Below are 19,900 nucleotides of genomic sequence, written 5' to 3' on the forward strand. Positions count from 1 at the left end.
TTGTTCTCTGTAATCCTGGGGCACATGGAGGGGCTGAATAAAAGTCATCTGCATGAATAAGGGGATGGAGGGATTGCATGCATCACCTTTGCATCCGTGGGCTGTGTGTTTGTTTCTCTTTCTTTTTGTTATTTAATTATTAAATACTGGCTGGCAGAATCAGCTCCCTTCCTTCTCAAACTACCTCTCAAGGTCACTTCCCCAAGCTGGGCCGGGTTGCGGAAAAGTAGTGATAAGAAAAGCAAATGTCTTAATTAAACAACAGGCCCAGAGGGATATTGTGACGTGTAAGCAGCATCACCCAGATACACACAGGCCTTCCACGCGCTCTGTCACTTACATACTGTACACGTTGCGAGACGGAAACAGAAACTGTCCAACCCACATTGCTCTCCGGGATTTGAGCCCGTGAGTGAGAAGGTTTTGTGAAAGAGCTAGAAGAGAGTGCGGAGGAGAGCGGGGAGGTGTTTTCTTGTGAGTGTGCCCTTGGGGGGCTGGCAGGGAGGCTCAGGCACGGGCGTCTCCTCTGGCAGCCCGCTAGGGTGCTGGAAGGAGCCGTGGGCTGTGTCTCTGTCGTGGCTCTTTTCCACCTGGGTTCTGCCTCCTGACGGCAGATAGGGGGCAGGCGTGAGAAGGGAGCCTGAGCCATTTTTTGCCCAGGGCTCATTTTCACCTTTTTGGCAAAGCCCTGTGTATGTCAAGTTTAGCCGACTCTGCCCAGAGCATCCACGTCTCCTTTAACTTAAGGCACTGTGGAGTTTCTGCGTTTGATGTGTCTTAACTTTAACACAAAGCACGCCAGGGCTGGTTAATGATCATGAACTGTCATGGCAGCAGCTCGGCGAAGGTGACAGTGATGGATGGGCCCGCAGCGCCGACGGAGCGCTGGGTGCCCAGGCAGAAGGTTTATTTAAGCCAGCGCTGATTAGAGGGGCCTTCTCAGTCACTGACCAGCAGGACTTTAATGGGATAAAAGGGGAGGAGAGACCTCTTTCTGCACTGCTCTGAGGGGACAGTTCTCCCTTGCCTCATCTGGTCTGTGGAATAAAAGCGTTCCTTGAAGATTCAGATCTATTTGTATTTTCTGCTAGGAGGGGAAAAAAGCCCATTTCTGTAATCAGCTTGGTCATCTTTCTTGACTTGGCCTCATTTATCTAAAAATCCGTGTTTGCCTTCCTTCACCGCTGGAAAACAACATCCTGAAATAAACTGCGTAGGGGAAGGCCTGAATAAGAATGAACTCAATCCTCTGAATAGGCTTAATTCCCTTGGGATTACCACTGAAATGTCAACAGAAAAATGTGTCAGATGGGGTTCCTTAAGTGATCGTATTTAGAAAAATAAAACCTATTTAAAAAAAATTTAGTACCCCTATCTCTGTTTCTGGATTTATTGATCATCACTCAGTGCCCAAATGAGGGACAACATCTGTATTTGCCTTTAGGTGAGTATCAGGGTATCAGTATTGTGTGTAAACTTTGCCATAGTCTCGTCAGAAGAGCCTCGTGATGTGCTGGGGTTAGAAGCCCAAGCTCTCCCTGGCAATCCCAGTCCCCGCCTCGGTTGTAGCTGTGCCTCTTATGCTTCATTAAAATACGCTCTAGGGGAATGGCCTGACCACAGACCCCTCCCTTGGAGATGCCAAATCCGGGTCGCCCTGGGACCTTTAATCACTGAGGGAGACCGCTGTCAGGCCCACTGATAATTCTGTGGTGTGAGGCCAAGCCTGACGGAGAGGACTGGTTGGCTCCCCAGTTGCTAAACTCAGCAGCCCAAAGCCCCCACTCATTGCTGGACAGCATAAACATCAGATTTTGGTAAATAAACTCAGGTTATCATGCATCTGCCTCACACACACTGAAGCTGTGAGACTGACAGCTCGTTTGGGAGGACTTGGAGTCTAGAGCCAAAACTTTTGGGTGCAGAGGCTCTGAGGTTCCAAGATAAACAAATCTGTTGGTGAGAGTGACCAGAGTGTTAGGTCAGTCCAAGGGTCACTTATAGGTCATCCTGCTGGGAGTTTGGTCTCTGCTTTGTGTTTATCCTGGGAGGGGAAGAACAGGAGGGGCTGGAGCAGAGAAGTGGGTCTCTACTGGGAAAACATCCCTGACCTGCTCATTAGAGCCTTTGGAAGTGAATCAGGGCCCACCCCGCTCTGAGTAATCCAGTAAAGGGCATGGGCACAGGCTTCTGTTTTTTTTATTGGAGTTAACAAGTCCGTTTGGAAATACAGATTATAGGATGTACAGGGCTGGCTCACCTGGGCTACAGAATCCATCAGGGGATTTTCAGAGCCCACAATGAGTTAATAGATTACTGTTAGGAAATTGTGGTGGTCAAAATTATAAAAGCCAATTGAAGGAATGAGAAAATTTTCCTATCCCTATCCCTCTGCTTGATTTTACCAGTTTTTTTGGAAAATGTTTCCTCTGTTTTACATTCCTTACCAACTGGGGGATTTTTGGAGAATGATTCTAAACTTACTTTCTTTTTGTTCTTGGCTCTTTAAGATTGATAGAGAGGTGAAAGTGGGGGCATATATTATAGCTCTCCTTAGTTGGTGTTTAGCAAAGTAAGGACTCTCATCTCTGTAAAGACCTCTGTTTAGCCACCTTCCCACTTTTTCATGTGGACAGCAGTCTGGTGCAGAAAGAAGATGTGACATAAAAGGTAACATTTAGAGCTGAAGGCATTTCTAGTTTTGAGACTGCAGATGAAAAAGATAGACTTTTAAACTGAAGATTCAGATTCTTGCTCAGGAAAATAGCCTCATCCAATGAAACCCAAAGGGGCTAGTGTCCTCAGATAAACAGGAAGCTGGAAGCACTCACAAATAAGCTATTGGGGATATTGGTAGACCACTTTAAAGTAAACTCGATTTATGAAATATATAATACATTAAAGATGTATTTAAAGATACATGTAAAGATGCATGTAAAGATACAATTAAAATAATAGAAATACTGAGTGTCTATATCCACAATGGAATCAAACTGGGAATCAATACCAGAAAGGTAACAGGAGAATCCCAAACATTTGGAAGCTAAACACAAAGAATGAAGTCTCTTTTTGGAAGTATTAAGGAAAATAAAAAAGCATATTGAGCTGAATGAAAATTAAAATACAACATACTAAGATTTGTGGGCTACAGCTAAAGCAGTGTTGAGAGGGAATTGTATAGCATTAAATGCTTATATTAGAAAAGAGGAAAACTTGCAATTCAATAATCTAAGCCCCCACCTCAAGAAAGAGGAAAAGAAGAGAAAATAAACCCATGACAAGAGAAGAAAGGAAACAAAGGTAAGAACTGAAAATGATGAAATCGAAAACAGAAAAACAATAGACAAAATCAATGAAGCAAGAGCTGGTTTTTTAAAAGATCAATTAAACTCAACCTCTTGCAAGAGAGAAAGAAAAAAAAAGAAAATAGACAGAAGACACAAGATTTCAATATTGGAAGTGAAACAGGGGCTATCACTATATACACTGAAGACATCAAAAGGACAGTAAGGGAATAGTATAAACAGTTCAACATCCATAAACTTAGGTCTGTGACAACTTAGATGAAATGACCAATTTTTTGAAAAATACAAACTACCATAACTCCTCCAATCTGGAGTACACAATTTAAATAGCTCTATAATTATAAGGGAATTGAATTCATAATTAGTCCTACTACAAAAAATAAATCTTTAGGGCCAGATGGTTTCATTGGGGAATTCTATAAAATGTTTAAACAAGAATTATCACCAATTCTACACAGTTTTTCTCCAGGAAACAGAAGGAACACTACCCAATTCATTTTATGAAGCTCTTATTGCCTTGATACTGAAACCAAAGACAGTACAAAAAAGAAAACTACATATCAATATTCCTCATGAATACAAATCTAAAAATTATTAATGAAATGTTAGCAAATAGAATTCAATAATATATGAAAGTAATTATATACCATGACCAAGTGGTATTTATTCTAGGGATGCAAGACTGGTTCAACATTTGAAAAAAGTCAATGTAATCCACTATATTAATAGGCAGAAGAAGAAAAAAATCACATGATTATATCGATCAAGTTTTTCAAGACATATTTGACAAAATTCTATGCTCATTCATGACAAAATCTCTCAGAAAAATAGGAATAGAAGAGAACTTCCTCTACTTGATAAAGAACATTTATACATTTATAAAAAACCTACAGCTGGCATTAGACTTGACCATAGAAGATGGAATGTTTTCCTCCTAAGATCAAGAACAAGGTAAGGATGTCTGCTGTGACCACTCTCTCTCAACACAGTGCTGAAAGTCCTTGCCAGTGCAATGACGCAGGAGAAGGAAATAAAAGGCACACAGATTAAACAGATGAAAATAAAAACGTTCCTATAAACATGATTGCCTACATAGAATATCCCAAGGAATCTAAAAAAACCTCCTAGAACTAGAAAGGGTACAATATAAACATACACAAATCAATTTCATTTCTACATATTAATAATGGCAATATGGCACCAAAAAATATAGAACTCCATTTATAGTCATAAAAGCAAAGAAGAAATTCTTAGGTGCCAATCTGACAAAACATGCATAGGACTTGTATATTGATAACTACAAAATGTTGATGAAAGAAAAATCAGATAAGATCTAAATAAATGAAAGATATTCCACACTCATGCATTGGAAAACTCAGCATAGTAAAGTTGTCAGTTCTTTCCAAATTGAAATATAGGTTTAATGCAATTCCTATCAAAATTTCAGCAAGACTCAGTTATTTCTAAAATTCTAAAATGTCTTATGGAACTAGAATGGCTAAAATAATTTTGGGAAAAGAAGAATAAAATGGGAAGAAACAGTCTACATGATTTCAAGGCTTATCTAGCTATAATAATCAAGATTGTGTGGTACTGGCAGAGAGGCAGGCACATAGACTGATGAAACAGAATAGAGAACCCAGAAATAGACTCAATTGAATATGCCCAACTAATTTTTGACACAAGTGAGAAGGCAATTCAGTGGAGGAAAGATAACCTTTTCATTAAATGGTGCTGGTGCAATTGGACATCCACAGGCAAAAAAATATCCCTCAATGTCTCACAAGTTACACAAAAATCAAGTCAGAATTGATCATAGACATTGAAAAGGAAAATTTTAGGAAAACAACATAGAAGAAAATCTTCAAGATCTAGGACTATGCAGAGAGTTCTCTTAGACTTGATGCCAAAAAACATGACCCCCAAAAATAAATGATAAATTATACTCCATTAAAATTAAAAACTTTTATTCTACGAAAGACCATGTGAAGAGGATGAAAAACAAATTAGAGACTGGGACAAATATTTGGAAGCATGTATCTGACAAAGGACTAGTATCTAGATCATATAAAGAACCCACAAAACACAGTAAAACATCAAACAATCCAATTAGAAAATGGGCAAATGACAAGAAGAGACATTTCATGGAAGAGAATATGCAGATGGCAAAAAAGCACATGAAAAAATGATTAATATCATTAACCATTAAGGAATGCAAATTAAAGCCATAATGAGATATCACTAGATGCCCATCAGAATGGCTAAATACAAAGTAGTGATAACACTGTTTCTATTGGCAAAGATGTGCAGAAGACCAGCATACGTTGCAGGCAGGAATATAACAGGGTACAGTTACTCTGAAAAACAGTTTTTCAGTTTATTAAAGAACTAAATATGCAACTTTGATGTAATACAGTAATTGTATTCCTGGGCATTTATTCTAGAGAAATGAAAACAAACATTCACACGAAACCTGTACATGAATGTTTAGAATGACTTCATTTCCCAAACTGGAAACAACTCAGATGTCTTCCAACAGATGAACTGTGAAACAAATGATGGTACCTCCATACCATGGAATACTATTTAGCAATAAAAAGGGACAGATGACTGATACACACAACAACCTGGATGGATCTCAAGGGCTCTATGCAGAGTGGGAAAAAAAGCCAAAAACCAAAAGGTTATATACTGCATGGTTCTATTTATATAATATTCTGGAAACAACAAACTTATAGAAATGAAGAACAGGTTCGTAATTGCTGGGCATTAAGGAGTGGTGGAGTGGAGGCAAAGTGACCATGGCTCTAAAAGGGTAACAGGAGTGATTCTTGTAGTGATGGATCTGTTCTGTATTTTCACTGTGATAATGCCAGTATTTTGTGTGATATTTTACTATAGTTTTGCAAGGTGTTACTGTTCAAGGAAATTGGGTAGAGGTACACAGGATCTCTTTGTATTTTTTCTTATAGCTGCATGTGAATTTACAATTATCTTAAAAGTTAAATTAAAAATATTTTTCTGTGTTATTAGGATATGTTATCTAATATCTTTAAGTTATGAGCTTGCCTGGTATACAAATTTTAAATTTCTCATCAAATCAATCTTTAAAACATCTATTTTGTTTACACACAGTATTCTGGAATGAACTGTAGTATAAAGTGACCTAAACTTTTGCTCTTACCATAAGTATATCTGTCCCATTTATTCTATCATAAAACCTCTCATTCACTCTCTCAATTACTTACTTCTTTTCATTCACGTAACATGTGTGGTGTGCAGATCGGAGCAAGTCTCAGTGCCACACACTGGCCCGTCTTGGTGGAGTGTCACCAAGTCAGAATCTCTCCACATGGGTTCACAGCTCTCAGATATTGTAGAAGAAAAATGTTGAAGTCTGAGATTGCTTTATGAAAGACACTTCTTGAGTGTCAGTTTTTGGGCTTTTGAAAAACCAGCTTCAGAATTTGCAACCCAAAGAAGATCAAACAGGCTTTTTATAGGTGAGATATGATAGCCTCGTATCCTGGTGGCTTTCTGGATTCTCCCAAGGTGTCGTTATTCAGGTCACTGGGCTTTTCAAATGGCATGGAAAATAAAGAAACCCTTTCCTTTCTCATTTAGGGTTTTGCAGACCCCAAATATTATGTAACTCAAAAAAATGTGGATAAACATGTAAAGAATAGACAGAAATTTTGCTTTTTTCTCAAACTTCCTGTGAAAAATGGGGCTGTCAACAGCAACATTCAATAAGGATTCTTAACCTGAGATTCCTAGGTAAATCTGGGCATCCTCTGAAATTGTGTGCTATATTTTTATGTATGTATCTTTTCCTGAAGAGAGAAAGTCCAGAGATTCTCTAAGTCTGTAACTTAGAAAATAAGAACTTCTGTTTTAATGGGTGAAGGCTAAAGAAGAACTAGAAGCAAGAATTAGAAACATGCGGGGCAGAGTCAGATTTCGGAGTGGGCTCTCACCCTCACTGTGACTGGTCAAGGATTGAAGCAAATAGCTCCTACCTTGAAAAGCTTTCTCCCACAAGCTTACCTCTGCTTAGCCAGAATCATCTCTGAACTCCAAGCGTCTTTGTTTGCTTGTCTCTTAAGATAGTTATCACTTTCTATAATATGTGAGAGTCTAGACTTTGCTCCCAACCCCTATACTGTTATGGACTTGGTCTAAGTAGGTAATCTACTCTAAACATTTGCTGGATGAGTAAATGAATTGTAGATGGTACCCTTCGAACTGTGGTTCCTTACAGGTTTGGTGGCAGCCCTTGCAAAAATGGCCTGGAGAGACTTAGAGGTCGGCCTGATAGGTTCTTTCTCTTTTCAATGTACCAACGGGAAATGTGAGTTATTGGACGTTGATGTTTTTTCACAGGATGAGGGCTGCCCAGTGGGGAAGGTATGGCCAGTCCTTTCTCAGGGACTGGTGGGTCTCTTAGGTTGAGCCCAGCTGTAGAAGTGAAAATTGCACCCTTCCCTGTCTCAGTTGTCTTATTTGGGAAATATTTTTAAAATCCCATCAACTCCCTGATTTCATATTCTCTGTAGAGTGAGTCTATTCTTTGAAGGGAGGGTGGAAGTGGAGAGAGGGACTCAGGTATCCCCTGTTCCATTGGAATTTGCTCCCCACCCCCACCTCCCGCAGCATTGCCTCCAGCCTCTGTCATGCATTCTTGGCGTTTGAAGAGGGGAGGTAACCCCCCTCTTATCTGGGATCTCTTGCTTAAACAAATGCAGTGTGGAGGTATTGTCCTTTGGAAATTGGCCTGGGACATTTTACCAAGTGTCTGCAAACATTTAGATGCGTAAAATTGCCCACTTTTAACTCAGAGCCATTGACTGGGCTGCCCGAAAGTGTGTGGGGGCTGGAGGTGGTGAGAGTGGGCCCAGGGGAATCCCTCAGCTGGGGCTCTGGGCTGGGGAATTGTGCTGCTGTTTGTTTAGACAGCCTGAGTGTAATCGGTTTGTTTGAGATGACCAAGATGTTTGGGAAAGTGGGGGAAGGGAGGCCACTTGCTTGGGGAGAGAGTCACCAGCAGAGACTCTGACTGTGGACTGGATGGGCGGCTGTCAGCCTCCTGATTGCAAAGCCAGAGTGAAGGGTGGCCCTTCTGGCTCGACCATGGGCACATGGAGATGGGGGTCAATGGTTGGACTGCTCAATCTACAAAATATGAAAGCTAGCACTTGATGGTGTGGATAAGATACAGGGAATATGTCACTTAAAACTAATGATCCCTTTTTAACCATATCAGTCCAAGGACAGCACAAACAGAGATATTCGCTTGTTTTTAGATCATATTTTCTAAAATTACACAAAAGTATTTGTAACAGCCAACCCAGGTCCCAGCAAGGAAAGGTAAGAAGGCTGGATGAGGAATTCCTCTGGGGTACTTACATCATTCCTTGGGACGCAGAGGTGCGATTAGGGAGTATTCAACAGGCTGCTGGGAAAAATGTCTGTTTTTTGTTGTAGAGATCATACCCTTTCCTTTGACCTGAGGAGAAGGACACACAGTGTTAAAAAATGAGAAGAATTTGGGAATAGCAGAAGGAATCTCTGCAATGCTGGGCCTGGCCAGCGTACCCTGCGTGACCGAACCACGTGAGCCAGATTCTCAAGTGAGAGGCATGCAGGTGATGGGGAGACTCCAAAACCAGGTATGTCTACTTTAGGGGTGTTCACCACAAGGAAGGATTAGAAAAAGTATGAGGCTCCCACGGCATGGCAGGCCACAACATACGTGATTTTATTTTGTCACCACTACAAACCTGTCACATCGATTAGTAGAAAAATAGAAAGTAGCCCAGGCCACAGACAGTGAAATGGTCAAAGCTGATTGACTGAAGACCCTCTGTGTTCAAAACCTTTCCTCTTGCCACCACCATATTTGTTACCTACCCCCCCACACCACCCGAAAGAATGAAAAGGTAGAATTCATCACTGTGCAAGTTAAAAAACATCTAATCCTCTTTTGGAATGCTAATAAACATCATACATACAGGCCTTTGGCTAAATAAACAAACATTAATGTTTCTATTCTGTAAAACCTACTGATCTGATTATATGTGGACAGAATGCTTGTCTTTGTTTTGATATGGCTCTTGGTTTTTGAGACTGCCCCTTACATTTCCTTAAAATACAGTTCTAGTCAAAAGTGTTCTGTAGCAGATTTCGTGGAGCAACACTTTACAAGGTGCAAGGCTAATTCAGCATTCACGTGAGCATCTCTGTAATGCGAGAAGAGCTTTGTAAAGTCTAAAAAATTGTGACAGTATTTTGATGAGTACTTTAAAATATTGCTTTTATCGAAAAGGGCTTTATACACTGCCTGAGTGGCTCAGTTTTGTGCAAATTTTAAGATGGGCTACTTTTGTTGTTCTGAGCGGCGGGTGTCACTTCGTGGGCATAGTGAGCCACAGAGCAAACAGTGGTGTCAGAGTCTGCACAGAACAGTGACTGTTTTTCATTCCGGTTGACGACTGCATTCTCTTAGACTCTGAGGCCAAAAGCCAAAGAGCTTTTCAAAGTCAGACTATAACCACACTTGTTTCAGTGGAAGCTGGTTGCGTCTTCTAGCACTTCAGGTCTTTGACACCGGAAGGCTGCCTGCCTCCAAACACTTAATGGAAAGGTCTCAGCTAAGTAAAGGGAATATTTACAATATGGTTAATAGCAAACATGGCAAGGCTGGCAGGAGGGTCCTGGTAGGCAGACAATGTGTTTTTATCAGTCTGCGCAGTCTGTGCGGGATGTGGATGGCGCGTCTTGGGTATGTAAGTGGGACTACAGTGCTGAAAGCCTGCTGTTGGTGGCCTCAATCCATGCCGGAGATCACATGGACCCTGGAAACGTACTTCCCATTGGCCAGGCTGGGAATCTAGCCAGTGATGAGTGAGCCAGAGTTTCCATTTATTCCCCCACCATGAAAAGTGTCATGCTAGTAAATTTTAGGGTAATAATATTTTTTTGCCTTCTGCTATTCTAAGGTATGCATAGCTCCTTAAAGGTTAGGATATATTTCTTAGATTAGATGGACGTTCCCTCCAAACTCTTTTTAATGATACAACCTCCTCTTCCAACCCCCAATCCAGCTCCCCAAATTCTAACCTCCAGACACTTGAAAGGTTTAAACTTTGTTGGTTTTAATGATGACAATTTACAATTGACAAATATGTTGGTAATGGGCATTCTTTCCTGTAGGATTGTTTAGAAGTGACAACAATGTGGCTAGTCATAAAAGGTTCTATTTATCTTAGACTGGATAGCTCACTTGTTTGGAGGAGGGCCGGTGCTTGTCAGCAGAGAATTAGATTTAGGTTGACGTGTATGACATGCTTCACGGCTTGACCAAATAGAGATTAATGTCTATAGCTCAGGAGGAATAATCAGCATTTTAAAGATTCAAATTCTGTTGTATAGAATGATCACAGGTTAGTTTAAATAAGAGTCTGCCTGTTTCACAGTTATCAGAAGATATGTGAAAATACACTAAATCAAGCTGCCTTAGATATCTTGCTGGAGCAGCTCGGTAGATGGTGATGCCATTTCTCACAGAGAGCCCCTGGGACCTGTTTACTTGCCATATGTTTATTCTGTTTTGATCACTCCTAAATTGTCATTCTTCTGTCATTTATGAATATCTCCACAAATGATCAAGACAGGAAAGAAGAACAGGTTGAGGGTGTATGTGTGTGCATCAAGTCCAGGGCTTAAAACTGAATGCTCTCAGTTCAAATGTCATGTGTTCAAATTCTACTTTCATTACTCACTACCTGTGTGATCTTGGGCAGGTGGGCTTGTCTTTCTGTGTTCTAGGATCCTAATATATAAAATAGGAATAATTACAGAATTGAATAAGATCACATATCCAAACTCATGTGCTGAGCACACAGAAGAGGCTCAAGAAATGAAAGCCATTTTTATTACTAGTGATTATGTACTAATATCTCCATAGTAATATTTCTCCTCAGGAACAGCATAGGGGACAGTCTAAAAAGGCAATTGTAGGTGCGTCATAATGGGCAAATATGGCAGAGGAATCATGTTAGAACAGGTTCCCAAATGTTGCCTCTGGCTATGAAAAAAGGGAAGCAAGAAAGCTTTGATTGTGGCATCTTGGGAAAAAAAGGGTGGGCTGGGCAGGAGGGAAGCAGAGGACTGAATCCTGGAACTTGGAGCAACTTCTCTGAGCCTTAATGTTGTCGTTTGTAAAATGGGGATTAAAAATATCTAAATGACAGGGTTGTTGTGATGATAAGTAGTGTAATTATGCAAACATGTCCCACTCAGATGCAGGAAATGTTTGTTTTCTAAACAAAATCTGACTTTTTACTGAATAATGAATCCTTGAAGGCATATAGTCCTCTGAGCCTGGAGGCCAGGAGCAGCCTTTGAGATCCACCCAGAAGGACAGGCCTGTAGGTCACTTCCAGCCCAGCCGCAGATCTTTCTCCCAAGCGGCCTTTGGTCCTCGTGTTTCAGGAGCAGGAATCCTGGCTTGAGTCCCTTCTGGTCTGACTCTTTCTCCATTGTTCCTAGAGGCCTTGTGCTATTTGTTCATCTACTCGATTAGCAAAAAGACAAACTGAACATCCTCCTTTGGGACCCCTGGCTCATGTCACACAAAGAAGACAAGGGTCCTGCCTGAAGTAGATGGCTGCTCTTCCTGTCCTTGTTCCTCTCTGCCCCCTCTGGAAGGCCCTAGCTAAGGAGTGATGGCAGGTACCACAGAGAGGCCCTGGTGTCTCTGCCTTTTCCGGCCTGTTTGGAGGTGCCTCCTTCCTGTCTAATGCCAGGCAGGGCCCAGGAAGGCCCTGTGGCAAGCTTGTCACTGGAGAGCTTGCTACCTCCCACAAAGGCCCTGGACTATTCCATCCCCTCTCCCAACCCTTCCCCTGTAGGGATATACTGGACATGGGGCAGCTGGCTGTGGGTCCCCTGGCCCAGCTCTGGGACCAGGATGTGGGCCACCAAATTGAAAATGATCTGTGTGTCAGAGCTAGACAGGTGCCAGGTCCCCCATCACTCCATCCCTCCTCTGTGCCGTTAGCATTCTCTTCACCTAGTTTTTTTTATTTATGATTATTATTTTGAACTACGGACTGCAGAAAGAATATTGTGAGGAACAATTATTATGCCCAAGTTACACATAAGAGTATCTAAGGCTCACAGGTGTGATTCTTCCCATTTTTTAGCTACTAAATGGTAATGCCAGGGACCAAAGCCACTTTTCCTGACCAGAGATGCTTGGCTTACTATTTATTACCCTGCCCACTGGCTCTTCTAAGCACTCCCCTACTGTGTGATGACCAAACTCTTTGGCCTGGCTTGCCAAGACCCTAAAGTGATCAGCCCTCCATTTATCAGGCAAGCTACCAGGATTTCTCCATTCTGTCTCCTGGGCAGAGGTCCCTCCTGCCCCTCCTCTCCTTCCTGAGAATACCTGGGTTCATTGCCCTATTCCCTGGGCCTTTGTCAGGAACACCATTCCCTCCAAATCCCATTATTCCTCAAGTTGCTATACCCGTGGACTCTTCAGTCTTCCTGTTACCACTCACAGGAGTGCTGGCCATTGATAATCTTTTGGATATTTGCTGCTTTATCCTCTGCATTTTCTATTTAATTTGTATCTTCCTTTTTCTTCCTCCCACCCTACACACATATTCCAACTAGATCACAGGGCCCCCTGAAAGGCATCCCACTTTTGAGTAACTTATAGCTACTGCTGATGTTTCTCGCCCTTGAAGAAGCAAAGACCATGTCCCCTTTCTTATGACTTAACATCCTGTTCCTACTTTGTAAGCTGGCAGTGACTCACTATTAATGATCCCTATTATTCACACTCTGACTTTCATAATTAAAACTAATTATGAAATGCCTGTCTTTGTGAGGTTTCTATGGGACTGGGTTGCTAGGGGAAAAAACGGGTGTTAGAGTCAATAAGTTTAATCAGTAACAAAGTGTAGAGTTCCAAGGGAAAACTTCTCCATGGGGCCTGCTCATAATGAAGGGAACAGGCCTCCCATATAACAGATCCTTACACATTTCTACTCACACCTACAGATTTTTAAGTGCTGACATGGGCAGGACTGAAAGTTTTTTCCTGTCATTTATGAGTGTTCATGTTATTGAAATGAGATGGACAGTGATATAACCTAAATATCATTATATATATATATACATATGTGTGTGTGTGTTTTCTTTCTTTTCTTTTTCTTTTTCCTTTTTGGTTGTATGGAGTCAGAAAGATCTGGCTAGTTTCAGATCCCTCTTCCGCTTCTCACTCGCCCTGGGGTTTTGGTCCATCTCCTACCCTCTCAGCCCATTTCTCATCTGTAAGATGTAAGCAGTGTGCCTGCCTTGAAGGGATGTTCAGAGGCCTAAGTAGGATAAGGTGTGTGGTCAGGGGTCATAAGAGACTGGCAGCATCCTGGGGAGCTTGTAGAAATGCCGAATCTCAGGCCAGAGCCATGAATCAGAATCTGCATTTCAACAAGATTCCCAGATAATCTGCATGTATGTGAACATATAAGTATCCCTTTTCCCACAGAAGGAATAATCTATTTGGATCTGTGTGGAGAGGTCAAGAGCAGCAGCTCATGTTTGTGGAGTTCTTTTTTGCGTTTTTGAAGTGACTATGGACTCAGCAGTGCCACTGGTTGGAACTGGGTCTTGATAATGTTCAGAGAGGCAGTGCTTAGGGCATGGAAGCAGATGGAATGCGGGGCAATCCTGGAGTAAGTATGGCAGAGGGAGGAGGGGAGGTTGTGGACTGACGGCAGAAGGGAGACGCTGGAAAGGTGGAAAGGGCATGTATGAGAAGGGGTGGCACCTGAGATGGAGGAAGAGTTCTTCGAAGGCTTTGGGAGCAAAGGGAGGAGAGACAGACAGAAATGAGCCTGTTTACACAAAGTTTGCTAGAGCAAAACTTTTATAAAAGTCGCAATAGCTTTATCATTAGACTCGAGCCAATATAATATATTTGCATATGCAGCAGATGGTAATATAGCAAAATTATGATCTAGAATAATAGATGTAGGAACTGGAAGGGAACTTTAGGGTTCATCATTGGTCTAATCCTTTGGGCCCCTGAAGCCCAGCAGGTTTTAAGACTTCTGCCATCTGCCACTTACAGTGCGACCTAGGTTACTTGGTCTCTTCTCACTAAACCATTTTTCTTGGCTGTGAAGTGGGAAAATAAAAGTACCTGAATTCATAGGTAGTTATGAAATTCAATGAGGTAGGGAATGGGAAGTACTTAGCACAGGTCTGATCCCAATTAAACAATTAAACGTGGGAGGTAGCGGAGGGGGGGGGGAATCATTATCAATGCTACTACTATCAGTAAATATTAAGACAGGAAATTTGAGATTCAAGGAGTTGAATATATTTCTTGTTACCAATCTGGATAGTGATAATTATAATAATAATAAGATCAACTAACCACAGCACTGATTATACTGGAAGAAGTACTGGCCAAAGCTAACAGTAACTGGGGGCTTCTTACAGGCCAGGCACTCGTAAAGCACGGAGTTTGGATGACCTCATTTAATTCTTCAAACACACATGATGTTTATAGTACTACCCCCAGTTCATAGGTGAAGAAACTGAGGCCAAGGGGGATTAGTAATTGGCCTGAGGCTCAGAGCTTGTAAATGGAGCTGGAATTTGAATCCAGCCCTACGGCTCTGTAATGTTCTCTTAACCACTACATGAGCTCCCAGTGCTAAAAATCCAATGAAAAAAAATGTTCTTTCCATTGGGTGGCAACATACCTGCTATTTGGTTTTTGGCCTGATTCTCTGATGCACAGATTTTCCCATTGTCTGAAAGTAGAGCCTTCCTATATGGTACCTTTCTTAAGCCAAAGTGGCATAAAGCAAAGAGACAATTACCATTAACCTATATGGAAAAAATTTTGAGCATTCCCGGACCCAAAAAATAACCTCTCTTAGGCTTTTCTGATACCTCAGACACATCTTGCTAACAGATACCCAAAATAAATCAAGATAAAGTGCAGATGCTCACAGACAGTGCAAAACTCTGGAGGCTGGTTGCTGAGATGCTGAGTGTAGTTCCGGCGGAAGGAGCTTGGTGGCGCCACTCTGGCTGCTGGCTGCAAAACTATTGTGCTGGTTGAACACTATTTTTGCTTTCTGCCATTTTCTTGTAAAAGTGAAAATCTTCTTCAGGTTTCTTTTGGCTAATGAAAACAGGTACTAATGTAGGTCTTCCATAACAGTGAAGTGGCAAAATGCAAACTTTGAAGTTTTTTTTTTGAAAAGACCGAAAAATCCAAGTAGCTTCCAGCGGGATCCCTTACAAATCCATGGGTCTTGTGAATTACTGTAGGACGTGGGGGATGTTTTAAGGCATATTCTGCTCAAGTCTCAGATGGGTGTCAGGTCCTTCTTTTCTCTGTCTGGTAGGTATCTTGATGAGAGGAGGGTTTGGCTGAAGAGCCACAGGCCTCAACTTCTGTAGCAATTCAAATTCTTATTTCTTTTTCTTTTTGGTACCAGTTGTATGTGATATTTATTTTTTCACTAAACACCTTTTCTTTGTGATGTGCCTTCTTCAGTGACCTTGCATATCATTCTCCTGGAAGGGAAAGCACAGCTCTTCCCAGGATGCACAAAGCCTCCATCTCCAAAAAGATGGAACTTCCTAGCTGTGGGCAAAGGGGCCCACCTGTAATGTTTCTCTCATTTATGGCTATCAGAAAAATAGGGCAGGAATCAGCCTCTATCACCGGGACTCCACCTTGTGTCAACAGACCTCACAAACAGAGGGGCCCAGCAGCAGCCTATTACACCAGCCGGTACTGTACACTGGAACCAGCTCACACGCTCAACAGAAAGGAAAACAAGTGGTGGCCCTGTTCTGATGGCGGGGTGATAACGCCTGCCCAGTGCCTGCCCCTCCAGTCAGGGCGCCATTGTTCTTCCCCTCTGCACCTTCCCTCGTCCATACCAAGCAGCCCTGATAAGTCTGTGCTCAGGGCAGGCTTGTGTTTGAGTTGGGGTTGTCAAACCCATTACTCAAAGGGATGACGTGGGCTTGCTTTGGGAAGGGCGAACCCTGGTCTTAAGGAGTAGGAGAGAATAAAGATGATTTATGATTAACTAAGTAGCTACACTGTTGAGCTTGTTTCACTGATCGCTGTTTGAGTCATGGCTCCGTTGTGTGACCGGTGTGTCCCCATCAAGGTATGAGTCAAGAGCAACTGCAGAGAAAGTCAGGCAAGAAATTAACGTATCATGGGCGTTAGAGCAGCCCTGTGTGTTGTCACTAGGTGAAGGGAGAGGGGCTCTTTGCTTGACAGGGACCCATTAAACCTGAGTGGGTTTAATTGGGGTAGATACTTTGGTAGTCACTGGACATGTGGAGAACTTATTTGTAAAAGTAGTTGAGTGAGAAAAACATCCTGCTTAACTTTCTCCACAGTCAAAACCTTGGACTCATGTATGAACTTCCAAATTGATGAACAAGATGAGTAAGAGACAAAAAACAGTGTTTTTCCTGGTACCAACTGGTATTAGGACAACAAGGGGTGGGAGCAGACAGAGGTGTGGTGCTTGGCTATGAAAATTGCCAAGTGCCTTGGGATTCTTACATATTTCCTTCTGTTTTGGCCATGAAAGTCTAAAGAGTTAGTTTTCCTCCAGAGTTGGCAAGAAAGTAAAAAGTGTGAACATGAGAAAAGAGCCAAAGTACTAAACATCACCATCATGATTTCATGTGGTGCTCACATCAGTTCTCCCAATGTAGCAGATGTTACTGTCCTCATTTTTAATTTGAATGAATGAGAGCCCAGGGAAGTGAGAGTGTCTGTCCAAAGTCACAGTCAGTAAGGAGCTGAGCCAGAAGCCAGACCAGCTCTCTGAGGCACATGGTTCCCAGCGTCCTTCCTAACAGAAAGCCTGGGTGGCTTGGCAATCATATAAAATTCAGGAGGAAATGTAGAAAAGATATGAATTTGACTTAAATTTTCCTTTATGATTTAAGAAATTAAACAGGCTTGTTTTCTAAATTGAAAATCCTTGACATGGAAACATCCTACATATAAGAATCACCAGCTTTATTCTCTCACTGGATTCCCCCCACCCCAAGAACAAGTATTGCCTAAGTGGGTGTGTTCTGCTGTAACACATGGTATGTGTGTGTGTGTGCGTAACTTTCTTCCTATTTCCAAATTCTGAGATGGAATTCAGAATACCTCTTGCTCTGAAAACACTTTTGTAAGTTAATTTCCCAGGGTAGCCTTTGTAATTTTACTCCAAGTGTAACCCATAGTTAAAACATCATTATTTGCCAAAAAGTCATGTCCAATGTTATATATTTTTCATTACAAATGCACACACACTACCAGGAACTTTATTAAATAGGCTTTATGAGCTAGTGCAGGAATCTAATCTCCATTTGTAACACTGTTTCTATTACAGTTAATGTTATAGGTTTCAAAAAGCCAACTTACATATTTTAAGAACACTAGCCAATTGTTGATGTAAGTCTGTATTGCTGTCTGTATGGACCGTACTGCTGTCTCTGAAGACTGATGTTCTTTATTACATATGTTTCTGGTACATGAGACCATTATCAGACTGAAGTGTGTTAAAATTTATGCCAAAAGATGGGCAATGGGAAAACACATCAAATGTAGGAACAAAAGGATGTTCTCAAACCTTCTGAAGACTTGTTTCTGATTATTCTAAATTAGTCTTTTATCATCTATGCTCTTGGTATCCTCTCTTCTAACGTGCCAGCACTTTAGCACCAATCCCAAGCCCTCTCTGGCCCATGATGGTGCAGCCTCTAAAAGTGAAGAGAAGAAGAAAAGACTTCTGAGAAGGATTGTACTTTAGGAATCTCAGAGGTCCAGGAGTTCAGAAGTTGTTGGGGCAGACTTCCCATCTTGTTGGGGCAGAACTTCTCATTTCTACATCTTTGCCTAGTGGCTCATCATCTCTGTGTGAACTCACCCAGACCCTACACTATCGATGCACCAAGTTGGCACTCATAAAATATTAATTGATGGAGATTTGTTTGTATTTTTGTATCCTACCAACGTTGTTGTTTGCTCATATCTGCTGTGTAGACTAAATTTCAAATGTAGGAATCAAATTTATATAGTTGTTCACATCTGGTTTGAACAAATAAATAAAGGTTTGACTTATTGCTCCACCAGCTAACTTTAGACCTGGAGCCATCTTTCCATCATAATTTTCCCTTCTGCTTTCTTTGTTAGCTCCCTCCTACATAGTGATCACTGTCTTCCTTTTATTATTGCAAACATTTTTGCTCTTGCTTATGGGCCAAGAACCTATTAATTAGGAGCTGGTCTGTAGGCCCCAATGGGAGCTTGTTTGGACTCCACACATGAAGCACTCCCGCTCTAGCTGATTCATTACATGGCCAGGGGCCAGTGGTTCAGTTTTGAAGCAGCCTTTCCATGAAGAAGCCCAAGACTGGGACTGGGGAGCTCTGCTGGCTTTTGGCTCTGCTGAGACTTCTTAATGTGTTTGTAAATCTTTTGAGCTCTGTAAGTAGCCTAGCTCACTAGATCGCTTAAGCACAGACCTGGACATCAGCCACTCTCAAGTACTAATTCTAATATTCCTTATCTGTATTTGGGTATATCCACTTTTAAAATGGTTATTAATATTCCTTCCCAAAGTCCCTAATCAGGCATTTTCCTATTGAGCCATTCTTTGGGGCCTATGCTTGTGCAGATTAACTTCACTCTCTTTAAACATTTTTTAAAAATTGAAGTATAGTTGGTACAATGTTATATTGATTTCAGATGTACAACATAGTGATATGACAACTATATACATTATAAATGCTTACCACAAGAAGTGTAGTTTATGTAGTTATGTAGTTATAGTGATATGACAACTATATACATTATAAATGCTTACCACAAGAAGGATGTAGTTACTATCCTTCTCCATACAAAGATATTACAGTTTTATTGGCTATACTGTCTATGCTGTATTTCCATTCCTATGACTAATTTATTTTATAATTCGAAGTTTATATTTCTTTATCCCCTTTACCTATTTCACCAATCACTCCACCTCCCCTATGGTAACCAACCATCCATTGTCTGTGCTTATGAGTCTATTTCTGTTTCATTTATTTGTTTTGTTTGGTGTTGTTTTAATTTTTATTGAAATAAAGTACAGTTAATACACAATATTATATTATTTTCACTGTCACGACATAGTGATTCCACAATTTGATACATTGTTAAGTGCTCACCACAATGAGTATAGTTACAATCTGCCACCATATGAAGATATTGTAATATTTTCACTCTCTTCTTAAAAATCTGGCATTTTAGGCTCTCCTCAATCTAATTCCAACCCAGTTCTCTCTATTTTCATGCTTCTATATTTTGTTCTGACCAAAAGTGACTTCACATGATTTCTTAAGCCTGCTTTCATTTGTGGCTCAAAATCTGGACTTTCTGGGGTCTGGAGTTCCTGACATACAGTCCAGTAAATGCCTTCTAGAACTACAGGCTTTTGGGGACAGAAGGGACCAGAGTGATCAGAAGATGCTCAAGGAGGTGGGAATAG

The 19,900-nt window shown here is 41.3% G+C and overlaps 1 long non-coding RNA gene across 1 annotated transcript in view; it reads left to right on the forward strand.

Annotated features, from left to right (window-relative positions):
* The first annotated feature begins 330 nt into the window (after positions 1-330).
* Positions 331-19,900, forward strand: part of LOC118972345 (uncharacterized) — a 122,511-nt gene continuing 102,941 nt past the window's right edge. The window contains exons 1-2 of the long non-coding RNA XR_012121175.1: positions 331-474; positions 8,790-8,974. This is a non-coding gene — a long non-coding RNA (uncharacterized lncRNA). The remainder of the gene's footprint in view (positions 475-8,789; positions 8,975-19,900) is intronic.

This window comes from Manis javanica, chromosome 9 (genome assembly GCF_040802235.1).
Source record: "Manis javanica isolate MJ-LG chromosome 9, MJ_LKY, whole genome shotgun sequence".
Lineage (NCBI taxonomy): Eukaryota > Metazoa > Chordata > Mammalia > Pholidota > Manidae > Manis > Manis javanica.